Source organism: Sipha flava, unplaced genomic scaffold (assembly GCF_003268045.1).
Source record: "Sipha flava isolate LNK unplaced genomic scaffold, YSA_version1 214_pilon_pilon, whole genome shotgun sequence".
Lineage (NCBI taxonomy): Eukaryota > Metazoa > Arthropoda > Insecta > Hemiptera > Aphididae > Sipha > Sipha flava.
Genome location: NW_020272832.1, coordinates 171,469 through 193,139, shown reverse-complemented (window position 1 = coordinate 193,139; position 21,671 = coordinate 171,469). Strand labels below are relative to the sequence as shown.

The following is a 21,671-nucleotide window of genomic DNA, read 5'->3' as shown; positions in this document are numbered from 1 at the left end:
ATACATATAATATATAGGTATGTATAAATATAGTTGTTTAGTTTAAGGATAATATTCTATCTTTTTGTGAAAAAGTATTGAAAACTTTTTCACTATCAAGAATGATATCCTTTTCTATATGCAATATGCAATATTAGTAAATAGTAATAATAGAAATATAATAATTATACACGAGTTTTGATAGTACACAACTACACCATCAGAGTATCTCACCGACGTGAAGCGAAGGTAGTACTGCATTTATCGTGAAAACATTATAGACGAACGAGTTCTAAAATTATTATTGGGCAAACAACAGTCGATAACGATCGATACTACACAAATACGACATAATGATATCGATGTATTATGTGTGTGGGTACCTATAGGTATATATTGTATTTTTTATTTTTTTTTTATCGTGAGTGGGCTAATTATGACTTTGGGGGGCTTAGGCTCCCTGCGATTTGTGCTTATGAACATCCACGACAGAGGAAAAGTTCTCAACACGTTAGCTTCACTTAGAATGGAGAATGAAATTTGAAGACAAATAAATCATAAAGATATAAGTAATTTCATCAATGCAAAGTTCGCGGTACAAAACAGATTTATTTTGCTGCCGTAATAAAGTTTTAGGTACCATATATTGTGTCTCTCTCTTGTTCCGACTACGAGTATATTATTTGCACGTATATAAATGTAAAAATAAGATAAACAAGCTAGCTGCAGTAAAAATCGGACTCGATCGTTTCGATATAAACATGTACGTGAAGGTACACAACGACACAAGAAACATTGGCGACATTGTAGAAAAAATAGATAAAACAAAGGATGAAATATAATAATATAAAAAAGTATTGGAATAGCGATGGTCCAATAAAAAGTATTGGATGCATGACCGCACCCGATCGGATTCCACGGCATTTATGTAATACGTATATTATTCATACTATTGGTGTGCATTAGCTTATAAAATATTATACACTACATACACCGAATGTGTAATATGTACTATGTTTGTGCGCGTTTGCAGCTAAAAGTGTACATCGCATTTACAGTGGCACCAACCCGAGGTCAAAGGATATATATATATATATATATATATATATATATATATATAATTAATTATTACGAAATGAGACAATCTCAATTGTTGATGGGGGTTTTTTTTTTGTTTTACCTTTATCCACGTGAAAAATCTGTTGAACAATGTATTTTTTCAGTGTTGACCCTATTAACAGGAGTATTTTTCATGGCGCGTATACGTTTTTATATCCAGAATTTATTGCTAATAACCTCCAAGCGCACTCGTGTACCGCAATTTATTATTGTTCTACTGATATCTCCTGTAGCACATCAATACAAACACAAAAAATACATTATTATCGTATATATATATTGTGTAATGTGTTATTTCTGTTGAAAAAGAAGTCGAAATAAAAAAAAAAAATACATATTTGTTACTTGTTGAAACTTTTCTGTATCGTGGAATCTTTAATTTGTATCTAGTAGATTCATTTTTTTCGAGTAACCCCTCTCTTGACAAATCAATTTTTTCTTTATACTCATATTACTGTTAAAATTGCCAAGTCACTTGCACTATTAATATCTGAGCACATTTCCGCTGCTCATCGAAATCATGTATAATATCAAACATAATTATCGACCAACCCCGTTCACAGCAGTATTGATATTAGTATTAGATATGTATTAGACAGTAGTAGTAGTAGTAGTAGTAGTAGTAGTAGTCTTATACATTTCGAAAAAGATTATTTCGACGGATTGAAAATTACGTTTTATTGTAAGGCGATGTGACCGCGGAAACTCATAATTTGTTCCGTGTACTATTCCCGCAAAAAAACATTTAAGTACTTTATCTCTCAAACCACTTACAGGACCGTCCTAAAAAGTGTAACACACTAAAAATGACCTAATAATGTCATCTTTGAAAAATTTAAATACACGTCACAACAAACTTTCTCGCTGTCAAAATATATTTACGCACGCGCCCGTAAAAACTACGTACACGCGTGTTATTATACGCTGCGCACATGCATGCAAAATCGGGCTAAGTGTACATAATATACGTTTGTATACACTTTAATGATTCACGCGCAGTTCGGTTCTTGCGTGAATTGCCGAGTTTTCCGTACGAATACACGTGTGTACACCTGAAGTGAACAAATCGATTGCGATTTTGGTGCGTAGAGCGTGCACAATACACGATAAGCTATCGACGTGTTGTTCTGCCGAACGGACAGTGCAAAAAACGCGTTACAAATTCAACGTGTGTCGCTCTGAAAAATCACCAACTTTTAGAGATTAGACGGAACGAAAAAATAAAAAGCGACGACAAAAAATTATGTTCCGATCATCGTTGTTATGACTACGTGGTGTATACCAGGGATGGCCAAACTTTTCTCGACCGCAATCTACTAAAAATGTACTTCACCTTTGAAGAACGAGTTCCATGGAAAATTTTTTTCATTATTAAGCACCTATAGTTTTCGTGTACGTAAATAAATTCTGACACGATCGACCGTTTGGCCTTCAAGTTAGTTGTGTAAAAAATAGTAATAAGTTAGATACTTAATTTAGATGTAATAGTATATGATATTAAATTTATTTATTTGATGTTCTGAAAAGAGGTGAGGGGGAGGTGTTTGGTGATACCTTGGTGGAGGTAATATTTTGGTGCGATGATGAACATTTAAACGTGGGCCGCTGGATTACATTTTTACCGGACCGGTCGATGCAACGCCTATCCGTCCCTGTTGGCCGCCCCTGACGCAACCGGTGAACCGTCGAAGGCTAGCGACCGGACCGTCTAAATGTTTTCCGTTTGTGCATCGGTTGAATTCTCATCGTGATCGGTGGATGATCGATAATTTTGTTCGTCAAACCCGGTCGTCTAGGGTTATGATCCATACAACGTTACGTCTTTGTGGCCTCGTGCGCTGTCACTCAATATTTGTTATCGCGCCCCGTACGTGCCGCGGATCAGGTAAACCGATCAGATGTATTGCGCTCGTTGCCAACGGCGAAACGACTTGTCTTGCTCTCCGGACCTCGTTCGCGCCGATCGTTCCGAAAACGGAAAACGCTGTCCCGCCAGCGAATATCCGCAGACGACCGAATCGAAAACGCGCGCGGGAATGCGTTATCACGGCGGTGCGCGCCGCAGGATATATTTTTCCTCGGGCCGACAGCGGTCTCTACGCGTATCGTTCGCGCACCGTTTACCCCGAAAGTATACAGAGGGCACCACCGCCGCCGCGAGTCTGCGCGAACTACTCCCACCCCACCCCACCCGAGATTCAACCCTCGATCCGCCCGAACGTATTCACACCACGTAAATGCATACATACGCGTGCGCGCGTACACGTTTACGTTTTCGGGGTACGAGTCGCGTACGATCCGGAGGCCGGTGCGGACGCGGGCGAAAAGGGCGCACGGAACGCGCGACCGGCAGTGGTGGAGGCGACGGGCTCGTAACATTTCTCCACGCCTCATCATCGACATGACGGTCCACCGTTCCCGTATCAGCTGGTCAGTATACGCGCGCCTAAGGACACGCAACGCGTAAGCGCGCGCGACGCGAATCGCGCACCCTTATCCTTCGCTAAATATTCGGCGAGCGAATGCCATCGCGTTCTCGTCGCGGCCGCCAATTGTTTGCGATTTCGGTTTCGGCGACGCGCATGGAAAACCGCCTCGCCGTTTGCGCAGCACCCCCCCCCCCGATGGTGGCGTTACGGTTTTCTCACGCGCACACGGGTGTACACTTCGTGCCCCTTCGCGAAATCCATCTGTCGGCAGCCGCACACATCTTACTAGCACTAACATCTAACACTAACCAATTTAGAATATTTACAAACAAGGAGAATTAGACTTGATCATTGTTTCACTTCTAAGTTATTAAATGGTATCGTTAATTGTTCTGAGCTACCGGTTAAATTTGATTTTCTAGTACCCACTTCCCGTGCCAGGAACTCATATACATTTTATGCACCATTCCATCGTACTAACAATGCTAAAAATGCCCCTATTACTAGGTTAATGTGCCATGTAAACAAGTTTAACGTTGATTTGTTCATTTGTAATAATATTATTACTTTTAACGTATACCTTAAAAACAATGTGAACATTGTCTTCCTTGTATATATTGTGCTTAGCCCGTTTAAATATTCTATTTCCCCGGTAAATATGGCTATTTTCGCGTTCATACGTTTCCTCAACACTTCTTATCCAACGGAACCGATGGCGGTAACCTACAAGCGCGTGTCGTACCGATGGTTTTATGCAAGTTATAAGACGCTCTTATCCGTACGAAAAGTTCGGCCCGTTCAGGTGTGTTGCTCCATCGGGTCCGTGTACAAATATTTTTCACATTCGCCTGTTGTTCAACATCGCATTCCGAGTTAAGGACCAATGTTAATTATAATCACGTTTTAGTATTAGAAAACCAACGAATAACGCCTTTACTTACGATGGCTTCTGATAAGAAAAACTATCGGAAGTGATTGTATTTCGAGTATTTTACCACACTACGATATTCAAGGGGCTTTCGAATATATAAGCGTAATATTTTGTCAAGTGAAGAGAAAACTGCTTTTTATATGAATTCGTACAAATATTATGAAAATTCGTAAACGCTCATTGTCTAGGTCTTTACATCTACGGCCAATTTAAACAAGAGATATACAGTGGCATAGCAAGGGCGGGTGTTTTGGGTGTTAAAGCAACCCCTTCTCTGCCGTATTTATATAAAAATATAATGGTTTTAACATAGGAACACAATGGACTACATGGACTTAGATACTATGGCTGCGCGAGTCTATAGTGGGCTGCAGAAAATAAAGGCCAGAAATATTCTTTATGACTACATGAGTGTGGAATCCTTTTAATTAAATTTTATTACAAAAAAAAAAATTCAAAAGAACACCCCTCTAAAAATAATCCTGGTTATGTCACTGTGGATATATATAAAATCCGAAGATCTGAATTTTCCGATTATCCAAATATCCAAATTTGGATTTGAATCAAATCCCTATTAGGATTTGCCGAAGTATCTGGACCATCCGGATTAATCGATTTGCTTTTTATGTAACTTATAATTATTTTGACTACACACGAATAATTCAAACAATTATTGTGTCCTGAAAAAAGTAATTAATAAGTGGATATACGAATTGTACCCGTTAAATTACTATGATACATGAATTGCTTCCTGTTTTATTTAAACGACTACATAAAATTATTTTTTTGGTCTTCCATTTTTAAAATCAGATGAAGTAGAGTATTACTGCCGATATTATATCAATTTTACCCGAAGATGAAAAAGTACAGCAATTTTCCGATTATTTATTAAATTCATACATTAAGCCTAATTATGACTTCTCGCCTTCTGTATGGGCAATACAAAGTAGAGAATACAAAGTATTTATGTTCTGTCACATGAAGTATAAATAGTTGTTAAGCCTTCCACTCCAAATTTAATAGTATGTTTTACTCAGCATACCCGAATAAATTCCAATTCATAGATGTTTTAAAAAATGTACAAAAAGATACTTATGTTAAACAAAGAAGTGTTCATGTACCTAACTAAAAAGATAATAAGTGAAAAATAATATTATTTAAAAGAAAATATGGCAAAATATGAAAATGGCCAATCAACACATTTTGATTATATTAAAAAGGTATTATTCAAGTTTTTACCAGTTTTTTAATTTTAATTTTATATTAAATATAATATTTATATATTATATAATTTATACATATTATATTTTATAATTTTTTTTATTATTGTTTATTTTAATTATTATATTACATTCCTATAATTTAAACCTACACATTTTTATTTAAGTTACTTCAAATTCTATGACAACAATAAAAATCAATATTGTTAACCTACCGATAGTCATAATTTACTATTGATAGTCCTAAATGAAATGAGAAGGAAAATAATGTTTTTACGTTTGGACGCAATTCATTTAGTCATTAAACATTGTCAGGGCGTATTTCATGTAGTCGTTAAATATGGTTGGGACGCAATTCATGTGGAAGAAGAATTTTTAGATGAGATTTCATGTGCAACGATTATTTTTAATTTCCAGTAAAATAATTTTTTTTTTATTTTAATGAAAATTTAACAAAAAATTAATATTATGTCTTATGAATTACCTATATACCAATCGTAACTTCAACAGTTTTTATAATTTATTATTAGTTAATAAAACAACATGTTATTAAATGTTTGTGTTAAAATTAAGTTAAAAAGCGTTAGAAATATGGTATACCTAAGTTCGAAAATTATAGAATTAAATGTATAGAAATATAAAAATAAGTCATCGAATAAAAAAATTGAGTTATATAATCCGTGAAATCTGGATTTGACAAATATGAATAATTTTGAATTTTAAAATCCGAATATGTCCACCACTAATTTAAACCAATGCATATTCATAGCAGGGTCAAACATTTTAAAGTTGGTTAAAGCACAAAATCCATAACATCTAATAATTATTATTATAATTAAGTCATAGAACCTAAAAAAAAATATCCCCTACTGACGACTACGGCTATTACTTGCAGTGGTGAAGAGTGATGTTTTGAATATAAACATCCATTTTCGGGTTATGCTTGTATCAAAAATAGTTATTTTTGGAAAACATTGAAAATATGTTAATCGTTTAAGTTACATAAAAGCACGAATAAGACCTGTGATAAATTATCAGTGCCAAATAGAAAAAACAATGATTGATTTTATAATATATTGCTTATACGTAATATTATAAGTGATTATGAATAACTACGTTAATAATATTTCAAAATATATCGTTGCATTCTGGAAACAAAAAATATTCTGAAATATATATCCCACATTACAATAAGCCAACGATCAATCTATACAAATCGAATACATCAAAATTAATTTTTCTTCTGGCATGCAACTTGATCGAATTATTTTTATGTTTTTGACATTTTAAACGTAGTCCATGCTAACATTTTAATTAAACAATATGTCACATAACATGTTAAAAATAAATTATATTATTGTACCCATACGAGTAGAAATATTTACAAATTTAATCAACAACTCATAATATGATAAATATTGCGAATAGAAAATATTATACTATTTATCAATTCGTTTGTGTATGATATATCTGATCTTGTTCAAGGAATACGAATAAGTAGGTGATTTAAAATTCTTAATTTTATTACGTACATGAGCTGTAGATTATCCTATACAAATAAGCTAGAATTTATTTCTATATAACTGTTATTTATATCATCTTATCATATAACCTACCTAAGTATTCATTATATTCACAAATAGATATTGTATTCGATAAAAATAACAATTTAATTTTTTCTTTTTTTTTTTTTTGTATAATTTCAAACCAAAATCGTCACAAATGTATAACATTTAGTATGATGATTAGATTTATATTGTAGATACATTATGTAGAGTCTACATTGTAGACACTATGTACATTAATGTACACGCATTGGTCCATTTCCACTAAAAAAAAAGAACGGTTAACATTTTTTTTTATAGGTATTTGATATAAATCTACCGTGTGGTTGTCGTGAACTCTGTAACAGCAAAATTCAAACATTAATTCGATATCACACTTAATTGTTTAGGTATATATGAATTTATTATAAAATATTTCTAAGAAAAAAAATACAAAGGTATACATTTGTTTGTCATATATTATTCACAATAAATTTACTTAGTGGAAAACACACACGAGATAACCAGTTAAAATAAAGTAAATAGTGAATTAATTTATTGTAGTTATATCGAATTTCCGTTACAGGTGAAAGGCCATAGGATAAAGGTACTAAATCACATTTTTGAATTATGCACAAGTTCATACTATAATTGTATAGAAATATTAATAAACTCTGAATAAATTTCGGATTTGAGAAACAAAAAAAAATATTTCAATGTCATATAATATAAAACAAGTAACAAGTTTATGTAACTGCATTAATAAACTTATAACCATATACTTAATATCCATAATACGTACTTAATATATAATATATATATTTAATATGTACATAATATGCACGTCGTAGTTCCTCGGCACATTGTTATAACATGGATTAAAACTCATATTAGCAGACACCGGACACGTTTTGTGCATAACTCGATTATTATCGATTTCAATTATCGGTTGTTCATTATTATGGTGTGCACTCCATTGTAATATAATGGTGTAACACACAGGCCTCGTGAAATTTCGACCGAACTGAAACAACGTTAAACCATTTTAGAATACTTTCGACCTCCTAAACATATTATACATACGTAACCAGTCCAACGGCGTGTAGATATATGATTTCTTCAGGAATATTATCAGTATATTATAGGTTACGTCTTATTCCTCCGAGTCTCCTCCGGACAACGGTTACTGCTGGCTGGTCGAGAAATAAGATTTTCACCTTCAAAAAAAAAAAAAAAAAACTACTGACCCCATTTTTTTAAAAAAAAATTAAAAATTCAAATTCTTTCATAATGCATATTTTTATACACACATTATTAATATTCTACAGTATACCTGCGTATCGAACGGTGAAAAAATAAAGCTCCATAATATTATTTATAATACGCATATGTATACGTATGTAATATATATATTTGTAACGGACGATAACTATTTGAATCGAAACCGGTCGTAAATATTTATGCATTAGTGATGCATATTTCAGACAAGAAGTAACCTTTATTTTTATTAACGATAAATTTTGTATTATTTATCGTCAATTGCGCATTTATTATTATTATTTAGATGAATACGAAATTACAACAAATAAAGTATAAATACATAAGATACTGAATTGTTAAACAGTGATAAAATTTTTATAACATTTGTAGTACATATTGATGTATTAAATGTTGTACATGAGTTCATTATTTGAACGACCTTGAACCAAAAGAGTCGCGAAATGAATAATTATTGTAGGGATCCGACCAGGTTGTGCACTCTTGTATACACCCCATTGTTAAGTGCAATATACAGTATACTGATAGAATATACGAATACGTGGACACTTTTTACAAAAATATTACTTCAGTTGTAAGTCGTGAGTTACATCAATCGATAATCATCTGCCAATGTATAGTGTTGTACCTATATCTACAAGCTCGTAGTATCTATATCAGACGGCCGAACGTTTACGCGTATATTATTTCACGTATAAATCGGTGAAACTTGAGTAAGGGTGCTTATTGGACGGCAGGGACAAAACAGGGCACTTGTCGCGTTGGAAAATAATATTTTAACTTGTAATTAGATGATTACTATAACTCTTATCGGTATTAGGACATGGGATAAGTACAGAAATCCACGAACATTACTTGTTCTTTTCTAAAAATTTACCGATGTAATTGGTAACTAAGTAATAAGGTTAACTGTAAATAAGCCTTTGAGTTCAAATTATTTTGACTTTGTACGACCAAAACGGTTAGTACCGAAACACAGTCCGGTCACCATTTACCGTAAATCCGTCTACGATTTAACGAAATATATATATACGCACAGTAAATCGAGTGAATCTCTGCCCGTTACACCATTGATTTTAGAATATAATATACTGTTCCGTGATCAACGATCGTACTTGAAACCAAATGGGTTTTGGCACTCCATTGCGGAGTATCCTGCGCATACGTACCGTATTACTATCACGTCGACGAGACGATACGACGGTCGTTACATCGATCGGCATCGGATTTCGAAGCGTATTGCGGCGAACAAAACATTTCCGTCCGTAAGTAAAAATAATAACAATAATAATACGTATGTAATTGGTAATATTATAGGTATTGTGATTGTATAACTTTGCGCGAGGACAGCAGCAGACGTGCAGGGTAGCAATGCGAACGCGACGAGTAGCTGTGAACTCGGCTTGGAACATGTATATTAGGACGCACACACGTAGGTAGTGATATGATATGCGTTGCGGCCGTAACGGTAAAATCGACCTCCGCCAGGCTCGGAGCTCCACGACAAATATCGTTGACCTGATAACAATATTTAAACATAATACGAGTACACCGGGTGCACGTGCAGTGTCACTGTCCAACGTATATTATTATTACTTTTACTATAGTTACTATTGTCGTACTGAACCGTGTACAGACCCGGGTATCTGAAATAATCAGATTTTTCGATTTTATTTTTTTTCCCCGTACACGTCGTATTCGTCTGATGCTCAACTGTGTTCGTTACCTATGTATACTGTTATATGGCCCGAAACGCACGTACACGTGTACAACCCAATATATGGCTTTAAATATAATATAACTCGTATTCGTTCATTCCTCGAAATGCTCATGACTTGTCATTATTTAACACTTCCTTATCTGCTAGAGTTATTCTCTTTCGTTTTTGAAATCAAAAAAATGTATATTATATAATCACCGTGATACTCTTTAGTAGTAATTTTTAATTAGATTTACTTCGTAAAAAAAAAAAAATTCATTCGTACATTAATTGTACACTTGTAGTATATTATTTACTGTAGTACATTTTATAGTCTTAGTTTATGTTCATTAGTTATTATTATAATATACTGATTTTATTATTGTTTGAACCAAAGTATTTCTTAATACATATTTATATTTAAATATTTCATATAAGCGTGACTGCAGTTCGATTATACACACAGCAATGATTATTTCAGTTTTCCTATACGAAAATAAAATCTTATTATTTACGATCACCAGCAATAGTACACCAGTTTCGAAAAGATAAATGTTATTAAACAATTGTACGTACGGGATGCAGGATAGTGGGACTCCGATTTTCGTAGAGTTGTGTAAAGGTACTCTCCTTGAAAAAAAAAAAAAAAACATTAAATTAACATGTGTGTAAACAATAACGAGTTCTAGAACAATTTATGTAAAAACGAAATATATTAAGCTGTATCACTGTATACCCGGTTGCGCACCTCTTTGTACCGCGCGTCGTTAATACATTAATCCGTATTATGCGAAATAAAATCAGAGGTATAATTATGTCCGTTGCGATGACGTGCGTACATAAATATCAATATGGGCGTCCAAGAAAACAAGGAAGAACGAACGGTGTGTGTTGCACACACTCTCGCGCGTGCTCCTGCGGGTGATTTTGACGGCTGGCGGACGCCGTGTACAAATAATATAATATAATATAATGTATAATATACATTGTTTACCACGCACACACGTATATATTATGTATGTGTGTGTGTGGTAAATACAAGGAAACAATGAAGTTATTGCAGTGTTTAACAATGTTTAAGCAGCGCAGCGCGCGCGCGGAAGATAATCGGTAAAACGCGCGTGACGTAATTGCCGAGGAAAAAGAGTTCGGGGAAATAATGTGGTGGTCCAAGGGATCGGAAAGAGAAAGAATTTTAACCGATTGTCATGGTATTACGATCAATCGAAAATTTGCGTCACATAATTACTAGGTGTTTTGTGCGCGACAAAAACTACGATATCGCGGCGGAATTCAATAGGAGCGCATTATAAATACGTACCGTACACACATGCGCGTAGTATAATGTACAATAATAGCATAATGGTTAATTGAAGAAGAAAGTGGACGTGTGGATACGTTTATGTGTACAAGCGAATTGCCGCCGCCGCCGCCGCCGCCGCCGCCGCCGTCGGGAATGATACCGTTGTGGTGGGAAACCGGTTCAGATCCGACAAAACCGAGTTTTTCGACGTCAGTCCCGATTCAGACTCGAACGAGTCGTCGTCAAACGTCAAACCGTCCGTGCACCTTGGAAAAACCACACGTCTATGCGAGATCAAGAAACTGAAATCCGACCGAAGACAAACTTTTAAGGTAGTACTACAAACGTTCTCTACTATATTAAAACGTCGAAAACATCTTTATTTTGCATGGAAATTGTTGCGTCGCGTGTTGTATTAACAGCAATTTTATTTTTTTCGTACTTTTTCCCCCCGTATAAAATCACGGTATGGCAACGAAGAGTCGAAATAATGATTTTACACGAGTATAAAAATATATACGTTTGTTACCGATGTCGATCGAATATGGGGATTTGTGCATATAACGCGTACCTATTGCTTCGGTGTGCATAACAATTGCAGCGTGTTTCCACACAGAAATGAATCCCGTAAATATTAATCCTTTCGAAACAAAAAATTGTCAAAATTTACGCTTTAAGCAGTCTTTGCGATGTACGATACCATCAAAAATTTTTCTGTACGATGTTTTCAAACGACACGTTCTGAAGGTTGCGACGTTCAAGGGAAACTACCTGTTCATCTGTAAGACTCGTCAGAGGTATATGTTCAAATTTATTTTTAATTTCACGCGTACAACGAAAATTGATTACCTTCATGCGGTATAAATCATATAATGATAAATTTGTGCACGATCCGAGTGTATTAACAGACTCGGTCGAAACGATAAAATATATTTTACCGCGCGTGCAAACGTTTACGTGTTCCGATTCGGGCAAGCGATTTTTACTTTTCTTTCAACACTTATATAATATATCGTATCGGTCGTAGTGGACATATGATTTCTACACCGGAAAACTAGGTACGTACTTCCGGATCTTACGAGCCGCGGCCGATCGCACGGACGCGGTCAACATCAAACACCGTTGACCGTTGTGTACCAATGATTCTTAACGGTATCGAATCCGTTTACCGCGTTACCGACCGTCTGCATCAGGGCGGTATGACTGACCGCGGTACATGGCGTACGCGGTTACCACGCGGCTAACCGGCATCGCGTCGTGCAAGACTACGACGTTTATAAAACGGTTTTCACGCGTGCGCCGTAGACCGTTCGCGCCAGGACCGCTTCGTCGCGATCACCAATCTATTTTACATCTTTCCCCGACGCGATCGGACGGTTAATAGTTCGGTGTTTGCCGGTAAACGTCCTGCACCGTGGCACCGCGTCGCGTTGTCGTTTTTCGACGGCAGTCCGTCCGGAGCGCGTGCCCGCCCGATGCCGGAAGAACCGGTAACCGGGTTAATGGCCGTCGTCGTTTCTCCGCGCGCGCACCTCGTCGACACGGAGCCCGCAGCGTTCCCGGACTCGTCCGCGAGGACGCGACCAGCCTCGACAAGTGATTAGCGCGCGCGTAACGCACGTACGACCGGGGCCCATTACGGTACGGTGTTCGGGTACGCGGCGCGCGTGGGCATACGCGATGAGTGTGCAGTACGCGCGGACAGGTCTCCCGAACGTTGCGCGTATATCCGTCCGTCGCTCTCTCTCTCCGTCTTCGCCGCGCAGACAATGGCCGCGAACGGTCGCCCCGATGACCCACATAAAACTATTATCGTTTATTACTGTACCGCCGCTCGCGCGTATATAGGCCGCGGAGTCTTGTCCACGTCGTCGGCGCATTGTCTTCGTCACAACGGACGGACTTCAGAACAATAGGCACAACGCGCGGACAAGCTCACGGTGTCGTAGGCGACGGGAAGTGTTCGTACTAGAAGTGTCCAAGTGTTCGATTAGATTTTTTTTTTTTTTTTTTTATAAGGTCATCCGGTCTTTGACGTATCTCGTTGAACACCACGAGTTCGCTGCGCGACGTAAATAAATATCGTAATATTCCCCAGGCGTTAACGTCGGCGCACGCTTCTTCGGGACGCGTCTCCGCCGCGGGAATCGGACGCGCACACCCGTGTTTGTGAGTCGACCGGATAGGAATGGGCACGCGTGTACCGTGCCGTCCGTGTTAGATCCTGTTGATCGGTGTCACCGGGTTAGGTCAGGTGCTGGTATTTGATCGACTGTTTTACGGTCGCGCCGAGTGCTCGCGCCTAGATCGCGTTATTATCATTTTTTTTTTTTTTTTGTGTCGCTAGCCGAATACGATTATAATTTCGTAGATTAATGTTATCCGCGAGGTGATATTGAACGCTCCGACTGACCTATGCAGCGGGTAGACGACGTTTTTGATCGCGACGATATATCTACGGATTAGCATTAGGTGTCCTCGAAAACGAATATTTGAATATTTATCGGGTGATCATTGTTATCCATCAGTTGTTTTGTTCCAAATTAAAAACAAAAGTATAATGCATCAGAGCCCTTAATTACTACATGATTACGAAAATTGTTGTTGGGCAACAAGTATATTTCGTGGCCGCCGTAGCAATAACATGGTTGTACAAAAATCTAAAATCTATTGAGAATCGATTACTGTTAACTCGTGGCTATTTTTCACCTGTACAGTTATATTTCTGGAACATAAAATGCACAGTGACTGTTGGAAAAAAAATCGGGGAAAAAATACCGTATCGCCGGAGCATACATATATCACCTCTTCACCGTGTTGTGAATCGATGTCTGTCTTAATAAGACTGTAATTCAAAATTCTTCGGACGAGCTAAAAAGTTCGCTTCTCCGTTGATATCGACAGTGATGTATTTAAGGGGGGGGCAAGTGGTTATGCTTACCCTGGCGCTGTTGGTATAAGGGCGCTTTTAAGTTTATGAAAAATAAAAAACTAAAAAAATTCACCCCATACTTTCACCCGTGTAAGGTCGCTGCATTTTTACTAGCTATGGGCGTGAATTCCCTGGTCCGGCACTGGGTTTCGATTTCGAAAGATCCCAAAAACACGCGTGAACACTGCAACAGTTATACTGTATGTAAGGCGGTACACGATGACGCAGTTTCGCTGACGAAAATGTGTGTGCATAACATAACAGTCGCATCCAAAAATATACTGTACATATATTTTGGGTAGGTCTATCGCAACCGTGACTGTAACCCGGAAACTTGAAACTTAACCGAAGACGCAGCAACGTTCGTGTCGTATTATTTAATTTCCTACAGGCGTTGTACTTGGCGCACTGCACGGTACGACTTATCGCATATGTAATGCGTATCACGAATTCAATAAAAATAAATCGCTCTACCCGGTGTCATCGATTATCAATTATCTGATGCACGTCGTGGAATTTTGGTCGGGTTAAATCGCATCGCAGACGTACGGCCATCATGTACAACAGTACAATGCACGCGCATTGTAGCTCAGTAGGCCAATGTGAAAATCCGGTCGATTCGAGTTTACGTCGCGGTACGCATTATTGCGGTGCTTACGGTTCTATCACGTTTCGGTCACCGAAAAATCATAAATACAAAAATTTGAATACGAGCGTTTTCCGCCCGTGCCCGGTGCAGCGACGAAAACGCGTCCGCGCGTTGCATCGCCTGCCCGAGGTGATAATACAACTCCGCGTATCCCGCAGCCGGTTTGTACGATCGCCTATAAACCGCCTATAACCTAAATATATGTATATTTTTTGTGTATTTATTGTGTTATTTTTCGAGAACGATTGTGTGTGTGTTTTTTTTTTTACACGCGATACAGGTTTTATAGATGCGTTGTGTTTCCGCTGTGATTTCGAACGACACCGATTCGTAATAATATTATAATTTATTTACGTTTTGCACACGAATCGAGAATGGTCGATGACGTTATACGAAATTTGGGTGAAAAAAAAAAATCATTTGGTGACGTACACGTAAATTTCAATATTCCGGAGCATCCGAGTTGGATCCCGAGTATTAGGGGCTAATCGCAGGTAGTGTACTAGTTGGGTCCTGGATTTTTATAGGTACTCCACTAGTTGGGTACCGGATTATTTTAGGTATTACACAAGTTCCTAAATATTTTTTTGTAAGTACTACATTATACTATAATTTTCCTTCCTATTTTAACAGACAGGACTGTCTATGATCTATTTAGACCAGAGGTATGGTTAAAAATGTTTTTTATAGTTTTTTTTTTTTTTAGTTTCTTTTCCATTAAAATATAAATTATAAGAATTGTGTTGATAAAAATATTAAAAATGTTAGAATCATTATATTATATAAACAAAAATTAACGGAAAAGAAACTAAAAAACAAAAAAAAAATCTATAAAAAACATTTTAACCATACCTGTGGTCTAAATAGATCATAGATAGTCCTAAGTCTGTTAAAATGGGAAGGAAAATGTTAGTATAATGTAATACTTACCAAAAAATATTCAGGAACTAGTGAAGTACCTATAAAAATCCGGCACCCAACTAGTGAAGTACCTATAACAATTTGGGACCCAATTTGGATGCACCCAATATTCTCGTCGTTTGGAACGATTAAAACTGTTAAATCCCATTGCTTTGACGTGTTTGCAGCTGTATGGAGAACACGCCGTTACGTGAATACACGTTTCGATTATTATTGCTTTAATTATGTATTTGTGAAACTCGGCCATCATTAAATTCTAGTGAAAATACGTTTCGACGGAACATTAACGATTCGACATTAACCGTGGGATTTGTATGCGTTAATTCAATCACCATGGGGCCTTAAAGCCTACGTAATAGTAAATTGAACTCTATCAACGCTCTCAGTGGGCACGACATAGCTATGAAGCGACAATAATATCGACGATATCGCAAATGGGGTTCACGTCCAGTGATGCTGTTGACGATTACACAACCATATATAACAGAATTGCGGAAAACGATAAAGTAAATCGAACGGTTCTTTAGTATCGAACAGCCAATGCAAACGCGCACGTACCTATATTAATAGTTTATTATGTCTCAGTCGACGCCTTTGAATCTACAGCAGTGTTCTAATGAAACATAAATGTAAATGTACCTCGATAACGACTGAATGGTGTATCTGCGTGATCCTTCTCGTCGTTGCGAGGTCGCGTGATTTCCGCAATGGTTATTTTAGCAGTTGAAATATTTTCCGTCGGCCGTTTATATTCTATTTCTTATACTTCTACTATTTGAAAAGTTATTATCACCTGGTACGATATTATTGTAGCACCACATTAAAACGATGCGACGGATAGTGTGTAACCTCTACCCCTGAGACGAAAATCACTTCAAGTATACCCTTTCGAGTATAAGATTCAAAAACATCCTTTTTAAAAAGATCTTTGCTACGATTCGAAAGTAAAAATAAGAATTCGGCGACGGCTGTGCATTTTGTTGCGTGTTCTATTTAAATACCACGCTTAAGTTCACCGATTAAGTAATTTGACAACGATTGCAGTTCGGGGGTGTTTTCTGCAACCATCTGCGCCGGACGTATACAATCATAATATTCCATTGTATGGACGTGCTCGGCGGCTTAGGAGCTATAACGATCGATGCGTGTGTACATATGTCACACCAGCGGTTAACAAACATTTTTCGTTCGAGCCTCGCCATAAAATTAAAAATTTGTCTCTCTTCCCATAAAAAATAAACCGTGCTCTTCGGGATGTCTCCCGGTACTCTCTACACTATTATTTATATTATTACGACTACAATATGACATAGACGCACGCAGCAGCTTTTATGCGTATAGAAATCGATCTCGACAGTTCCGACAGACGGTCGGAAGTAATAATGGTGCGAATGATTTTAATTTTACATCAATGTATGTGCCGCCACACGATATCGTGTTGTGTACCATCACGAACGGACGAGATTGTTAAGTCGGATGTGAAACGAAACTCTCGTTCGTTATTGTTCACGTACGTCTGCATGCAGAAAAGTCATGCTTTCGGCGTAGGATTTAGCAAGGGTGTAGAGGATGCAATGCATCGGGGCTTCTGAAACCAAAATCTAAGATTAAAAATTATCCGTTTCGTTTTTTATTTTTATTTTTTTATTTTTTTGTACTCCTAATATTTTATCATCTTATGTCGTTGATTTTACATTCAATTAATTATAAGCATATATATATATATATACATATACAGCATCACCACTTAGACAGCAATCGTAGTATTCAAACTAGATCTCGAAATTATATAACTACAACAATACACTTTGCAGTCGCTAGCGTCAGAAGATTTATACTGAATATTATTCTACCCCTATGGGCTCGGGGATTAGTATAAACCCACAGTAACTCCTGCATATAGTTAAAGGTAAATAAAAGGAGATAGCGGAGGGCAGCAGTAACCGCTACTACCGATTATTGATGAGTTTTGCGGTAAAACTAACGGCAATGGAAAGAATTGATGACGGTAGCTTGAAGTTACTTCAAGTACTGGCTTATCAATTAAGATGTGGAAAGAGAGGGAATCCACCACATTATAATATCTAGTAAAGCAATATTGGATTCATATTCAATTGCAAAACAAACTTTAAGGGTTGAATACCAAAAAGAAGATAATATTAAGCACATTTTTTTTTTTTTTTAATGAGCTTTAAATCGGTATTTGCATCGCGACTTCCCGAGACTTACATCCGGCGAGCTTTCCAGCGTAGTGTATTCTCGCGCAGGACACCGAGGTTTCCCCCAAAGAAAATAAACAGACGCAACTTTTCGATCTCTACGAGTTGGGCTTAGGGGGATGATTCGTAGTACTATGACCTAGTCGCGTACACATATAGCACGTACGTACAGTTAGGTCCATTTCTTGCGCGGTTTTCTCTCACCGATTCTCTCGGTGACTTCTAAACAATTGTTTTCACATTGTTGGGAGTCTTCTTTTTGCTGTTTAACTAACATCTCATATCGTGTGTCGCACGTCCTAATTAGTCTTGAGATCGTGTGCGTGGAAACGATGGGTTTTTCTTTCGAACCGTACACAATCGCGAAGATTGACGTTTAAAAATCATCTTTGTGCATTCTATAGGCCGTGGCATCGTACTGCTGCGTATTATAATATCTACATCGTTTAGCGGTGCAAACGGTAATTGTACGCGCGATATTTCGCGGGCGCGCACGCTGGAAACCGTTCTCGAAGACGCATGTGCGATACCTGCACTCCGGACGGGCCGTCATGATTTTCGCGGTGTTTCGAACGACACGTCGCCGGAAAACCGTCTCGAAACGGAACATCATTTCGGTATTCTATACACTGCGTCACGGCACGATGCAAGTACGCACCGCGGTGAAAATGTCGAGACGGCCGTGCAATCGTGCAATGTCCGCCGCGGGCACAGGTTTTTCGGTCGGCGAAAACGCGTTCGAAAGTAAAATCGCGACGCGTTCGCCGTTAACGCGAAACAATAACGTTGCGCAACACGCGCGCGTTGTCTAATTCAATTTTTTTTCCCCCTTCCTTTTTTAATTTTTCACTTTTTTCTAGACCCACGTGGAAATGCGTATTATCTCGGCAATCGCACCGCGCCCCTAACCGTGTTCCGCGCGTTGTTCAACATTCACACTATCATTGCTATTGTTATTGTTTTTTTACGCGGCGAAAACGATCCGCACGTCGTCCGTCATTATATGATATTGAACGTTATTTTTTCGAATCCATCGCGGTGTTTAACAGTATAAATATGTTGTTGTACCAACGCGCGCGTTGGGCGACCGAATTATCGCGCACAAAGAACGCGCGCACGCTCGTTCGCATTGTCTCTGCGCGCCGTTATTGTCGCCCTCCGACTTGACGCGCGTTACGCGTTTCAAACAGTTTTGTGCACGCATACGCGCGTTTTGTTTGTTCGCGCGCGCTCTGAGGTGTACGTCGCATCCGCGGCATTGTGTAACGACAATACGGTTTCCGGTTTCCGTGCGTCGTAAATCAACCGTGGCGTTCCGGCCCGCAGCGACGTCGTGTATAATATGGATTCTCGAAGAAATCGGTTTTTCTTTTTTTTTTTTTTTTTTTTTTTAATCTTTCCTAACAAAGCGTATTTACACCGTTGTCCCCCCCCCCCAAATAAACCCTAATGCATTTTCATTTGGTAACATACAAGACGGTGTATCGTTACAGACCGAAGCTGTCGATTTTCACACACGATTTTCGTCAGTAGCGCTAAAATAATTGCACAAATTTACCACAAAAGAAACTTGTACAGGTATGTGGTGTAAAATAAACATTAAATACTTAACAAAAACAACCTACATAAATCAACAATAACAAAAAATAAATACTAATTATATTATACACGTTAATTGATATTTGTATTAGTTACCTATTATCTGAAGTCCTATGACCAATATAAAAATTATTGAGGGGTGGAATCCTCCCCCCCCCGTCCACATAACTACGCCACTAGGAAAAACTAAACAGTAATATCATGATCCGCGCTGTTACTTTTATTCGTTTACGTTTCGGATTATCCTCTGTGCACAATCTGAGCTTTGTTCAAACGCAATAAAATCCACCAAACACTTTCTAAGCACCTACGATTAGAAGCAATGGTACGTTCAACTAGCGACGTGTGTGCGCTTCTTGGTAGCTGTTGTTTCAAGGAGCCTATCATCTCGCGGTTTTTCATACACTTTTCAGCAATTTGAAACCTCGATAACGACACGTGTTGTACACACGCGCGATGCACAATATAATATAATAATACTCGTATACACGCTAGATGGGTCGTGTGGTGTGAACCATAATAGCGCGTACGTGATACGGAACGCTCCGAGCGCAGTTGAATCAGAGCGCGAATAATTATGGGATGATATCCGGAAGGTGACACGAACAATGAAACTTTTTCGGAGAGAAAAACTATAGAACGTTTTACTTCTGACTACATTATACGTAATGATGACAATATTAATAATAATGATCGGGCGAGTGCACAGCGGTGTATAACGCAAAAAAACTATGATGAGTTCCTTCCTTTCGGAGATTTGGACAAAAAAAAAAAAACGTGCATGGATGACCCGCGGACCAGAACGATGCGAACGATGCAAACAATGCGCGGACGGATGAAATATTTTCACGTTGTAAAATATTGTTTATAAATAAATATACACATGTATACCCTATATAACAGGGGCGACCAAACGGTCGATCGCGGATGATTTCAGAGTCGATCATGTTATAATTTATCTTTAGGTCACGTGCACGAAAATTAATCGTGGTTATTAACAGATTGTCGATAAGTTTTATCTGTATATTATATTATTTTTAGTAATTAGTTTATAATACTTTATGTATGTTTATATACACTTTAAGCAAGTATGTTTCTTAATAATAATAATTATTTAATAATAAAACGATTTTTCTAAGAAAGTCGATCATCAAAGGTGAATTATATTTTTAGTAGATCGTGGTCGAAAAAAGTTTGGCCGCCTCTGCTATATAAATATGAATTCCGGTATTTATGGCCATCTCAGATATTAGTTTCGAATTACGTACGGATCAACACTGTTGTATTAAATCGTCCATGCGTGGGAATCCGCGTGACACATGCATTATATTGACGTCCGTTACAATGCGAGTTACAATTCAAAACAACACTGTCGAGTAACGAACGTTGGTCGCGCGTAAAGAGTGCATTCCTCGTTTGCATGGTGAAATATAAATGTTAGTGTTCAAGTCCCAATTAGAGTCGTAATTATAGTAGTGTTGAACAAAAAATTCGAATAGATCCGTCTCCGAATTACTTATTAAGATTGAAAAAAATGTTATTAATTGGTTAAAAATTACAAATATCCGGATTATGACACAAAAACGAATAAGTAATTTAATTTGAATTCAAGTATAAAAATATAAAAATACGTTTTTCTAATAAAACACAGAGATATTGCACTAAATTTGTAAATTACCGCTCTTGATATTTTATTCTCAATGAGTCGCAGTCAATAAAATTAACTTAATATGTATGTAAAGGAAAATACAATCAATAAAAATTACAGCCATAGAAAATGTTTATCTAATGAAACGGCCAAGTAGTTTCTTTCTTACTCATTACCCAAAGCAGCACAATTAAATAAAAT

At 37.4% G+C, this 21,671-nt stretch overlaps 1 protein-coding gene and 1 long non-coding RNA gene across 5 annotated transcripts in view; one reads left to right on the top strand and one right to left on the bottom strand.

The window, feature by feature from the left end:
* Nucleotides 1–3,396: 3,396 nt before the first annotated feature.
* The window catches only part of LOC112682902 (carboxypeptidase M-like), a 30,225-nt gene continuing 11,950 nt past the window's right edge, over nt 3,397–21,671 (top strand). The window contains exon 1 of one of the 4 annotated variants that reach the window (XM_025553670.1): nt 3,397–3,528. The gene's annotated coding sequence lies outside the window, so the exon portion shown is untranslated. Of the gene's footprint in view, nt 3,529–11,652; nt 11,835–21,671 lie in introns of those variants that run through there. The other 3 variants (XM_025553673.1, XM_025553669.1, XM_025553671.1) reach the window with 3 other exon arrangements.
* On the bottom strand, nt 7,122–10,412 carry LOC112682904. Its single transcript, XR_003148560.1, has 3 exons — nt 9,670–10,412; nt 8,306–8,439; nt 7,122–8,246 (listed from the first exon to the last, which is right to left on the bottom strand). It is a non-coding gene; the product is annotated as an uncharacterized LOC112682904 (long non-coding RNA).